The 12,253-nt window shown below is 48.5% G+C and overlaps 1 long non-coding RNA gene across 1 annotated transcript; it reads right to left on the bottom strand.

The window, feature by feature from the left end:
• Window positions 1-3,042: 3,042 nt before the first annotated feature.
• Window positions 3,043-10,434, bottom strand: LOC147002050 (uncharacterized). Its single transcript, XR_015044539.1, has 3 exons — window positions 9,313-10,434; window positions 8,587-8,749; window positions 3,043-3,171 (listed from the first exon to the last, which is right to left on the bottom strand). It is a non-coding gene; the product is annotated as an uncharacterized LOC147002050 (long non-coding RNA).
• Between the last annotated feature and the right edge of the window lie 1,819 nt (window positions 10,435-12,253).

The following is a 12,253-nucleotide window of genomic DNA, read 5'->3' as shown; positions in this document are numbered from 1 at the left end:
GGACCCAAATATAGCTGTCTCTTGTGAGACGATGCTGGGGCCTAGCAAACACAGGAGTGGATGTTCACAGTCAGCTATTGGATCTATCACAGGGCTCCCAATGGAGAAGCTAGAGTAAGTACCCAAGGAGCTAAAGGGATCTGCAACCCTATTGTTGGAACAACATGATGTACTAACTAGAACCCCGGAGCTCTTGTCTCTAGCTGCATATGTATCGAAAGATGGCCTAGTCAGCCATCAATGGAAAGAGAGGCCCATTGGACTTGCAAACTTTATATGCCCCAATATAGGGGAATGCCAGGGCCAAAAGAATGGGAATGGGTGGATAGGGAAGTGGGGGGGCGCTATGGGGGACTTTTGGGATAGCATTGGAAACGTAATTGAGGAAAATATGTAATAAAAATATTAAAAAAAAATGGAAAAAAAAAAATAAATGGAATGAAAGAGGGCCTGGAGGGCTGCACCGTTACAGACTCTCTGCTTCAGGCAGCATCTCCAGGCTCAGTCTCTGATCATCTGTGGGTATCTGTCCTCCTCAGTAAGCTGTGAACTCCCCAGGGTCTGACCTGTGGTGCTGGAGACCTAGCACACGTGAGGTGGCACAGGACTAAGCTGTGAGTGTCACTGGAGCACGGGAGTACTGAAATGGACATGCTCCGGAAAGGAGTGCAGCACATCAAGTTGTCAACTGGGATCTGGAGACCAGGAGTGCAAACACAGCGGGCGGAGTGACGCTGCCAGAGCCATTCTGCTCTGAGAGACAGCAGGCATTAGCAAAACCAACGGTTAGGTGCACAAGTGCCGTTTGTTAATGCGCTGGGAGCCAGAGGACACTGATGGGAGGAGAGGTCACACAAGCTTTACTGAGAAGTGTCACTAGCCTGGCAGACAAGACTGAAAATGGGGTGTGGGGGGCTGGTGTTAGGGACAGCAGCAGAGATTGTCCCTGCGCAAACACCTGTTTAGCAGGGAACTCTTTGTGGTAGTCGGGTCACCGGACTGACATAGTTTCTGCTGTGCTGTGCTTGGAGATATGGCTCCACCTCTCTGAGCCATCACTTTACCATCCACAGAGTGAACAAATCGATGTGTATCGGGTGCAGATGTCGAAGCCCACGCCTGTAATCCAGCACTGGATATGAAGGCAGAAGAATCAGGAATGGAAGGCCAGTCTTGGCGACGTGGCAAGTTCAAGGTCAGAGTGGGCTAGATGAGATCCTTCCTCAAGAAAAAAAAAATTGAGGTTTTTGTGACAAAAGGTATACTTTTTAAGAAAAGAAACCCCAATAGAACATTATGTTTAAAAAAGACTATCTGACATGCCTGTTCACGTGACAGAAAAATAAATGACGGGCCAGAGAGATGGCTCAGCAGATGAAGGCACTCGCCACCAACACTGACGACCAGAGTGCCACTCCAGGACCCAGATGGTGGAACGAGAGAACCAACTGCTTAGGACTGTTCTCTGACCTCCACATGCCCTTTCTTCTCCGTCCCCCTCTTTCCCACTCCTACATGATTCTCTCGCCCACGGGGGGTGGGGGGCAGCCATACCCTACTCAGGGTTTCCTTCTCCAGTGGCCCCCAATCACAGGGATGCTGTGAGCATCCAACAGTCTGGCTCCAGTTCAGATATTAAAGCTCCATCTTCAGGCACTGTCCCAGGTAGCTGCCAAGGGTACCCCATCTCCCCACACTCTGCTTTCACCTGAACTCCCTCTCCTGGGCACATGCTGGAGACCTGCGCAGCAGTCATGAGCATGGCTGTTCTTCCAGAGGACCAGGGTTTGGTTCTCGGTTCCCATAGCTGGTGGTTCACAAAGCCTGTGACTCCAGCTCCAGGGGATCGATCCTATGGTCTCTCCTGGCCTCTGTGGGCAGTACCACACACACTCTTGTTACACACATTGTGGTGGTTTGAATGAAAATGGCCCCCATAGACTCAGAGTGCCACTGTTAGGAGATGTAGCCTTATTAAAGTAGATATGGCCTTGCTGGAGGAAGTGTGTCACTGGGGGTGGGCTTTGAGGTTTCAGATGCTCAAGCCAGGCTCAGTCACACTCTTGCTTCCTGTTGCCTGTGGATCCAGATGTAGAACTCTCAGCTACTTCTCCAGTGCGTCTGCCTATATGCCTCTGTGCTTCCCACCATGGTGACAATGGACAAAACCTCTGAGCTAAGCCAGCTTCCTTTATAAGAGTTGCCATGGTCATAGTGTCTCTTCGAAGCAATGGAAGCCCCATATAAGACACACATAAATAAAAAATAAAACCTTAAGAAGACTTTAGCCAGGAGTTACTCATGATATTTTAAATCCATGTACTTATGTATGGCTTATGTAATATTTTTTAAATAAACAAATGTAGAGATGGTAATGTCACGTGAGATCTCCAATACTGGATGGGGGGAGATAGCTCAATAGGTAACGCCACTGCTGTACAACCATGAGTACCTGAGGAAAAATAGCTGTGTATGGTGGGGTGCACCTGTCCCCCCACTGCACTGGGGATCCCAGGAGGTTATTGACTAACAACCTGAACTATCTCCAGATTCAGTGAGGGGCCCTGACACCAAACATAAGGAGGAGAGTGACAGAGAAAGTGACATTCGCACATGGACTCACTCGGCCACACATAGCTGCACATGCTACACACAGAGGTGGGGGATCTCAAGTGCTCAAGTGAGTGTATTTCAGGTAATGGCCAAGGGATGGGCCACCCAGAGTATAGGGGGAACACCAATGCCCAGACATGGGCATTATTCATTATCTTTAGCCCCAGGCCTAAGTGATCTAAGTATTAAAATGAGAAACAGCCTCATGGAAGTCTGAGGCTGGCCTGAAAAGCCTGCATAGATAATTAGCGGGTGTAAAGATAAAGTTGTGGACATAGGGACCAAGCTTAGCATAAACCCAAACGGGAGTCCAGACACCTGGGGCATGGTCTGTGCCAAACAAGTACATCGCCAGTCTTTTTATGGCCCATCTTTATAGTGATCTTGCTCTCCTTTAAAAATAAGGTTAATTTCAACAAGGTGTTTATTTTATGATGGAATCCATTCCATAAGGAGGAAGGGGCAAGCTCCACATCAGGGGGTAGTGGGATGGAGTCCTGTCTCTCAGGGGAAGCTTCCAAGTCCAACTCTCACCATCCAGCTTAGCAAAAGAAAAAGCTGCAAAATAAATAAATAAATAAATAAATAAATAAATAAATAAAATCCAAATTTGCCTAGATCTGAGTTTTAACACACAGATAAATTTTTCTAAACACCCTCAAAGGCCATTCAAGGGAAATGAATGGCTTTTCCTCCCTCCAGTGACACACAGTCACCTCCACTCCTGGGTGACTCCTGGGGAGAGGTGAACAATGTCTAGACAGCCCAGAGAGAGCACCACGAACAGACCAAAGACACTCTCCCACCGGGATATGACTCAGTGGACCAGGGAGTCTGTGGGGTTACTCGTGGGGTTACTCGTGGGAGCACAGTGACTCAAAAGCAGCTGCAGCATAGAGAAGCCCACCCAAGCGCCAGTGAGGACTCCTCAAAGCTGCATACCTATAGTTCCCTTCTGGACTTGCAGGAGGCTCAGCGCGGCGTAAAGGCTAATTCTGATTGTCTAGTTGATTGGATCTGGAATTACCTAAGAGACACGCCTCTGTGTGCATCTATGGAGGTGTTTCTAGGATGGGTGAAGATTCCCAGAGCAGATAGACGTTCAAGGCAAATATGCTGCTGTCTGCCTGCCTATCTTCACTCCTTGCTGGTGAGTGTGTCTATCCCATTGCTTTGAGAAGTTTCTTCAGCCTTCCAATATGGGCTGAAGCCCGGAGTCTCTCCAGGAGTGCTCCAGGCCTTCAACACCAGACTGGGACTGCTAAGGCATCCAGCATCGTGGATTGAGGAATTTCTGAGTTCTCAACCTCTCCAGTGTGTGGGCAGCTAGCGCTGAGCTACTCTGTCCATATCATGGAAGTCAGTGCACCCAGTCTCCCTTACGACACGTATTCTGTCTCAGATCCCCTCGTAAAGAACCCCGACTAACACATGTGATATTATGTGAACTCCAGGAGGGCGGGTGTTCTTGTCTCTGTCTTCCATGTAGGGAGCTGGCATGACTGGGTGGAGGTCACCTCTGACCTTCTCTGACGCTCCATTCCAGAACAACCGATGCCACTATCCTTGCTGCACACAGGACAGTATGACACGACAGGAGTAGGCAGCTGCCCTTTAAGATGCAATTTCAGGCACCCCAGAAAGACCGCACCTCCACCTCCCCCACACCTCTACCACCCACGGTCACGTTGGTTCCAGAGCAAGAGGTCTGGTTCCATTTGCAAATCCAACCTGCTTGCAGAGGTTCACTCCACCTTAGTGTCCCCAGACTGGAAATGCTGGTGACAACTACTCTAATGTCCTCTCTGGAATATGAGGAGGTGTTACACAGGGTCCCTGCTCCTCCTCAGCTACAACCTCCTCCTCCTCCTCCTCCTCCTCCTCCTCCTCCTCCTCCTCCTCCTCGTGTTTCTCCCTCCTCCTTTTAACTCAAAAGAGATGGATGACTTACAAAGAGCAAATGAGTCAGAAATAGGGAAGCGGAAAAAGAGAACGATTTTGCCAAGTTATTATTCAGAGGTGCTCTCTGGGACCGCGAACAAGAGCGACCCCATCAATCACACAGCAGAGCGCCGGGGCAAGCGATCTATGGTGTCAGCCGACAGCCATTGCATGAGCAAGTAGGCCAGGAGCCTGGGGCTACCTGCTAGTCACCACAGAGGAAGGAGACGGTGTAGACACACAAAAAAGGGGTTGTTTAGCCCAGAGGTCAGAGAGGACACTCCGAACTTTGCAAAGGTTAGACTCCTTTTGAGTCCTACTTGGGGCCAGACTCAAAACAAGAGAGAAATGAGGTCAGGAGGCGCTCAGTCTGGAACCTGCACCCCTTTGCCACACCAAGGGTGGGAGGTAAGCATGACCCCATCTTCCCAGGTGGAGCCCTAACACTGGCTGCATCTCAGCCTCGGGCGCTGCGCCGCGAGTGCATCCTGGATGGATGAATGGAAGACTGGGAGAGCACATGAGGTTTTCCCTCCTTATATTTTCATTTCATACTTTAAACCTTACTTTATCATAATTTTGATGTCTAGGTTATTGCTGCATGTTAAGTTGTGATTTTAATCTCCTTGGGGACAGGAACAGGTTTCTCTTAATTTGTACACACAAATTCTTCACAGAGACTAATGCAATATAAGCGCCCTAGGAAGGAGGCATGGGAAGAGGGCAGAGCCGCTGTCCCTTTCCCCTCTTTTTTGGTGGCCCTCTGGTGTTTTGTAAATAGATGAGTCTTTCTGCTGGAGTTCAACAGCGGACAGAAAAATCCAGATCCCTGCTCTGAGGCTCCTCATCTGTAAAATATCGGACATCACAGTGGCTCAACTCAGGAAGGAAATAAATGACAAAAGCATCACACAATGGCACAGCAACACTTGGTAGGGAGTGCATCTTAGCCGGGGTCTCTGCTGCAGTGGCAAAACACCAAGATCAACACAACCAGGGGGGAAAGTGTTTATGTCACCCTACAGCTTGTAGTCCATCCCAGGGATGTCAGGGCAGGAACTCAAGGCAAGAACCTGGAGGCAAGAACTGATATAGAGGCCACAGAGGAGTGATGCTTAGTGGCTTGTTTCTTGCTCAGCATATATACCTAGAACCATTAGCCCAGAGGTGGCACCACCCACAATGGGCTGGGCCCTCCCACAACAACTATCAATCAAAAAAAATGCCCCACAGGCCAATAGAATGCAAGCATTTTCTCAATTTCTCAATTGCCTCTTCTCAAATGACTCTAGCTCGTGTCAAACTGACATGAAACTTGTCAGCACAGGATGAGTTCCAGTACACTCTGTTGTCTTCTTCATCATGATTACCACCACCACCACCACCACCATCGTCACCATAATCACCATCTTCTTTATTACATACTGTCTTCTTTATTGTTCCAGAGCCTATAGCGTTAGTAGACAAAAGCCAAGAGATACAAATACACAGTGCTCCTCCAGGAAGCCAATGCTCTGACAAAAGAAAACAGAGGGAGTGAATGTGGCAAACTGGGAAAATGCTGTGGGTGTGTAGGCTATGGTGGCATGTACCTATCAATCATTAGAACTTGGGAGCCAGGATCAGGAGGCTTTTGAGTTTCAGGCCAGCCTGGGCTACATAGCAACACTTTGCCTGAAAAATCAAGGAAGGGTGGAGAATATTTGTAGTAGTTTATTTATATATTAATGTATTTGTTTATTTATTTTGGTTTTTCTGAGATAGGGGCCAGCCTGGTCTCAAACTCAATATGGAGTTGAGGATGACCCGAATGTCCTGACCCCTCCCTGTCCACCTCCTGACTACAGACAGGCTCCACTCTACCTGGTTTTATGTAGTGCTGGGGATCAAACCCAGGTCCTCAGGCATGGTAGACAGACCCATGCTTCAGAGTTCTCTTTTGATTGCTGGGTGGATAAAGGTCTTAATGTGGGAGTGAACACTTTGAGTGAGCACATCTGAGCCCTGTGTGCTCAGTAGCTGTCAATCATCCTTCCAGATCCTATCTGCTCTGAACTTGACTGATAGTAACTCAGTGAATGGTGATTCAGGAATTTTCCTACTCCAGGACTCTTCAGCTGGGAGATCCGAATGGATCTCAAATCTTGCATGTCTCCTTCCTCAGACCCATGGTAACCCAGCCGAGTTTGGGGGGGTCTCATTAATACCCCTGACTCTGGGGAGACAGCAAAGGCAGCCTCCATGGGTGTGGAGTATACCAGGACCAGACAGTGATCCCCGATGTCTTTCCTAATCCAGCTGTGTAAGGCAGAGCAGCAGGCACCCCCTCCAGCCTGCAGCCTGCATTGTGAATTCCAGGGGCAATACATGCTCTTTTCTCTCCTGATTGCTGTGGAAATTTCCTGTCTGTTTATCAAATGTGAGCCTAGCTTCTCAGCCTGTGCTCTTTGGGCTCTGCCCCTCTCCTCCTGAAGAGGAGCACAGAGCAATGAATGCCTCAGGGGAAATCTCAGCTCTAGGGTGTGGAGCAGGTTGTGACTCCAAGGGAAGATGCTACAGCGTCAGGGGCAGGAAACAGGCTTCTCACAGTCTCGGTCCCCTAACCCAACTCTTCTCCCCTTCCCCCCACGAATTCCTATGACATCATCCGAAGCCCTCACACTCTCCATTAGAGAACCATTCACGCAGCCGAGTGTTAGTCCAGACAATGAGGACCACAGTAAATCACCGCCTTAGGACCATGGTGAGAGAGGAATGTATAGGCTCCTGTGTCTGTCAGCATCACAACACAACGCCAGCCCGTGACACTGATGCCAGGACAGTGCCTCATGCAAAGGGAGCCGTCATCAAGGTCAAGAGCAGGGCAGGGCAGGACAGGGCCAGCTGTCCCCTGATTATGTTCTTAGAGGAGTGGATTGTTATCAGCTTGGGAACGGCAAGGGGCCTGATGGGGCTCTATGTATGAGCATAGGCCCTGGCATGGGCGGAGTCCCATAAGCCTGTATGTGCAGGTTAGAGCTATTTTGGGGGTGGCTAAGGCCAAGCCAAGAGACCCTAAGAGAAGAAATGTAAGTGTGGTGGTAGGGCTTACGGTCAAGCTGAGGTGTTCTGAGTTTAACTCTAGTCTGTAAAAACCCACTGAAAGCTTTTCAAGCAAGGGCTGGTGAACTAAAATTCCCTAGGGATGGGTGTCGGGAGGAGAGAAGCCACATCTGTATTGAGGATTCTACAAACGGACAGATCTGCACTTCCTGATTGTGGAGAGTTAGAATGTTGCAGATTGAGAGCCAAAATTATCTTCAGTCTCCATAATAGGCATTCACCTCTGACCTCTATTTATGACTAACATCTTTGTGACCATTGAAGACTTTTGAACTACATTCACCAAGCAGACCACCACCTTCCACCAACCTAAAAACTAAGAATGTCACAACATCGCATCCAAACCCAATGGCAGATGTTTCTTTGCTTTGCTCTAACCCACCTAGGTGACGTCCCCATCAGTTAGCAGGTAAATGTTCTGACACATGAGTGTCTGTTGTCCTGTAACTATAAAACCATATAATCTTTCCACACTGGAGCATGTTACCCTGGCAACCTGAATCGTGCTCCCTGCCCATGGTCACTCATATTTGGCTCAGAATAGACTATGTCTTATTCCTTTGGGAGCATGAGCTGGTCATGCATTGCTGAGGGTATTTATGTCACCAGCTGGGATCCGGCTGGGACCTGGATGGGTCTGGATACTACTTGGCTTTGTGTATTTTCCAGAAGGGGGATGTGACAGGTAGGAACATGCCCACTGCCATGCCTTCACTTGCTGGTGGTAGCTACCAAGTCTTTTTGTAAGAGGGGGTTAGTTTTGGTTTCTCTTTGCTTTTGAGTGACAAGGTCTTGCCATGCCACACAGGCCCCACAAACACTGTGAAGAACAAGATTATTTGTAAGCAACTGGACTCCCAACTAAATGTGGCCTAAGGAATATAGACAATTACTCCTTCTGCAAAGGACTGTTGAGTGGTGGCAACATACCAGAGACTGTTCAAGACGCGGTGAGGACTACAGAGATGACTCCCAGAAGACAGGAAGGTGGCCTAGGCCAGGGGAAGCTTTGTCTTGTGCGCAGTGCCCCAGGAGGCTGCCTCCTGGTCATAGGATGGCTACAGATGCTGGAGCTCCTGGCCAAGACAGGAAGCTGCAAAAGGAGGTGGCAAAGCCTTATGGTTCCTTCCTGTCCCCTTCAGATCCCCCATGGCTTTCTGTCCCTGGGGAGAATGGATCTTTGGCTGCACTAGAGTTTCCATGATTAGTTAATTAGAACACCATTTATCACCTGGGGTCAACCAGACTCTATCTGGGTTAGGTTTGCAGGGGAGAAAAGAGATGGGCCCACGGTGGTTTGAATGCTAATGCTTTCCACAGGCTCATACGTTCGAATGTATGGTCCTCAGTTAGTAGAACTGTTTGAGAGTGATTAGGAGGTGTGGCCTGGTTGGAGAAGATGTGTCACTGGGTGACACAAAAGCCCACACCAGGCCCAGTCTCTCTCTCTCTCTCTCTCTCTCTCTCTCTCTCTCTCTCTCTCTCTCTCTCTCTCTCTCTCTCTCCTTGCAATGAACGTATAGGTGAGATGTGAAATCTCAGTTACTGCTCCAGTGCTAGGCTTGTCTGCCTGCTACCATGTTCCTGGCTGTGATGGTCATGGACTAACCCTCTGAAGCTGTGTCCCTCAATGAAATGCTCCCTTTTAAAAGTTACCTTGGTCACCGTGTCTCCCCACAGCAATCGAACAGGAACAAACACAGAGCCCAAGCAGGTTGAGGGTGGTCTTCTGCTTCTGTTGCTATGGGGTCAGATAGATGCCAGCCAAAAACCCATGGGTGAATCCTAGTAGCATCATCCAAACAGTAACCCGTTTTCAAGATGGCAGCAGATGGAACTCAAGATTAGGCAAGCCCACTAAGTCAGGGTTACTTGTTTACTGAGGTCTTCTCAAAGCGCTGGGCAGGTAGGACATGTGGTAGCGAAGTAATGGCCTGTCTTCCGGGGACTTTCAGGCTGGCCAAGATTAACACACACTGGAAACAACCTGTGTCCATGGCAAAGGATAAACAGGAACCAGATGGGGTGGTGTTGTATACCCACAATCCTAGCATTCAGGGGGCACGTCGGGAGAACCCTTAAGTTCAATCTGAGCTACAGAATGAGTTCAAGACCAGCCTGAGAGACTAAGTGAGACCCCATCTCCAAATAAAAAGTGGAAAGGGGGCTGAGGAGACAGCTTGGGAGTAGATCACTGACTTGGTGTGCACGGTGCCCTGGGGTCCAGTGCCAGTGTGGAAGATGAGGAGATCGGTGTGAGGCCAAAACAGAACCAATGCGCCTTGCATGTCACTGAGAGGCCAAGGCAGAAAAGATAGACCTTGCAGGTTAAGGGTTTTGATTGCAGTTAAGACTGTCCGTTAAGAATAAGTTTCTTTTTGTCCCATGCAGCATAAGATTTCTGTTTGCATTCCTGTGTTAAGTCCTTGCAATAGTTCAAGTTCCTGTTTGTCCCATGGTAAATTCTTGCAAGTTAAGTTTTCTATTTGTCATTAAGAATAAGTTCCTGTCTCTTAGTTCTAATGTAAACTGCAAACCATGTTTTCCAACCTACAGTAACCTTGCAACCCCATTCACATGATATACATCCTGACCCTTGTTCCTTCTTCTCATTGTATTTTTTTTTTTAAGCAAAGTATAACAGCCAACTCTCTTGCCCATGTGAACATCTTATCTCTCCTATAAAAAGAACCTCAAGCCTGGCTGTGGTGGCACACATGTTTGATCCTAGCACTCAGGATACAGAGGCAGGCAGATCTCTGTGGGTTCAAGGCCAGCCTAGTCTACAGAGTTCCAGGACAGCTAGGGCTACACAGAGAAACCCTGTCTCAAAGAACAAAAAGGGAGGGTAGTGGTAAGGGGGAATCTCAAGAGACTGGCAGGAGCTGTTTTCACAAACCCCGATTTAGGGTGCGATTGTCAGCTGACCAGTCATGGGTGCACCCCAAAACACAGCTTGCTTTAATTGGACAATCTTAGGTTCAGTCTTTTCTCTTCACAATGTTCAGAGTTAACAGAGCTTTTGCTGAGATTATACCAGGAGTGAGTTAGATAGAAACACAAACTAAGGTGCCTGTCACTGACCCTGCTGCCACTCAGGAATGTGAGTCACTCCCCTTCTGCAGTCAAGGTTCTTAGAGCCAGCTATCAACTTACTAGGACTTTTACTCCTGTGTTGAGGGTCTGTCCTGTGTTACCCAGATCCTTCCAGGCTACAGAGTTTCAAAGCTCCACCAGGCATCAGGAGGGGAGGAGATAAAACATGAGAGCTATTTCCTGCCATAGCTATAGCCCTTCAGTTCTCCAGGACTGAGCCATTAACCATCTAATGGCCAGCCAATTGGCTCTGGGTTTGGCTGCTGATTCTATGTCTGCTCCTCATCAACTCCAGAAGGGCCCAGACAGGGCTCTTCAATCCCATGCTGTCCAAAGGGAGGCATAAAAGGGCTCTCTACAAACAGGTCCTGCATCTCTCCCAGCTGGAGTCCCAGCCCCACCACCACCCGGTGCTAAGAAGACACCCCAAGAGACTCTGCTCTTATAGACACTTAGCACTCGGTGGTGAAGGGATTATTACGCCTCTAGCAAATTATATCAGACCAGATGTGCTGGTGAAAGAAACATCATGAAATTACCAGCTTTTCTGAGGTTACACTACAGGCTTGGAACCCGACTTGCCCCATTTAAAAACAACAACAATACCACCACCACCAACAACAACAACAAAAAACCACTAAAAAACCAAACAGATCTCCTGGGAAGACACCCAAAGGCCCACAAGACATTAAGATGAGCAACTAAATGGTGGAGAGATGGGAAATCGGAGAAACAGAAGGATGTGGGCACAAGGAAGAGAGGCAGACCTGGAGACCAGAGGGAAGTGAGGAACAGCCTGATGTGAGTCGCTTAGGCTGACACCTGAGGCCATGGTGAGCTCCTGGCCTGTCTGGGTCTGTGGTCCTACAGCAGCAGGGGTCTGTGTCATTGTCTATGAACCATGTGACCACCTGAACCAAAACCTTTGGTCCTGAACCAAAGCTACAGAAACTTCACGACACAGGGCAACAACAGGATATCCAAGAGTCCCAGTGAGGATCCAGCATTGATGGTGCAGAGAAGCCAGAGGCCTCGAACCAGACCAATGACTCATTGTAATGAATATTTACAAGATGTGTGGACAGAAGGGCATACTCTGTGACACACTGTGACACATGGCAGCTTTCATAGTGAGATTTTTTTTTTCAGGTTGCAAGGGCAGAGGGTAGATATGGAGGGAGGGGGAGATCAGTGGGAGTGGGGTACATGCTGTGAAACTTACAGAAAATCAATAAAAAGTTAGAAAAAAAAACACCCAAAAACCAAATAAACAAAAAGCCAAAACCTCCCTCAGTGGAATAAATGATTTTATCTTTATTATTTTTAATGATGTATATGTGTGTCTGCGGATGTGTCAGACCCCCCTGGATCTGGAGTTACAGAAAGTTTTGGAGGGCCTAAAGCTATGAAGCTGAAAGCTGAACTCAGATCCTCTGGAAGAGCTGCTAGTGCTCTGAGTCACCTCTGAGTCACCTCTCCAGCTCAGGCTGGCTTTGAACTT

This window comes from Mus caroli, unplaced genomic scaffold (genome assembly GCF_978045245.1).
Source record: "Mus caroli unplaced genomic scaffold, Mus_caroli_1 scaffold_11, whole genome shotgun sequence".
Classification (NCBI taxonomy): Eukaryota; Metazoa; Chordata; class Mammalia; order Rodentia; family Muridae; genus Mus; species Mus caroli.
This window is presented reverse-complemented; position numbering and strand designations above follow the sequence as displayed.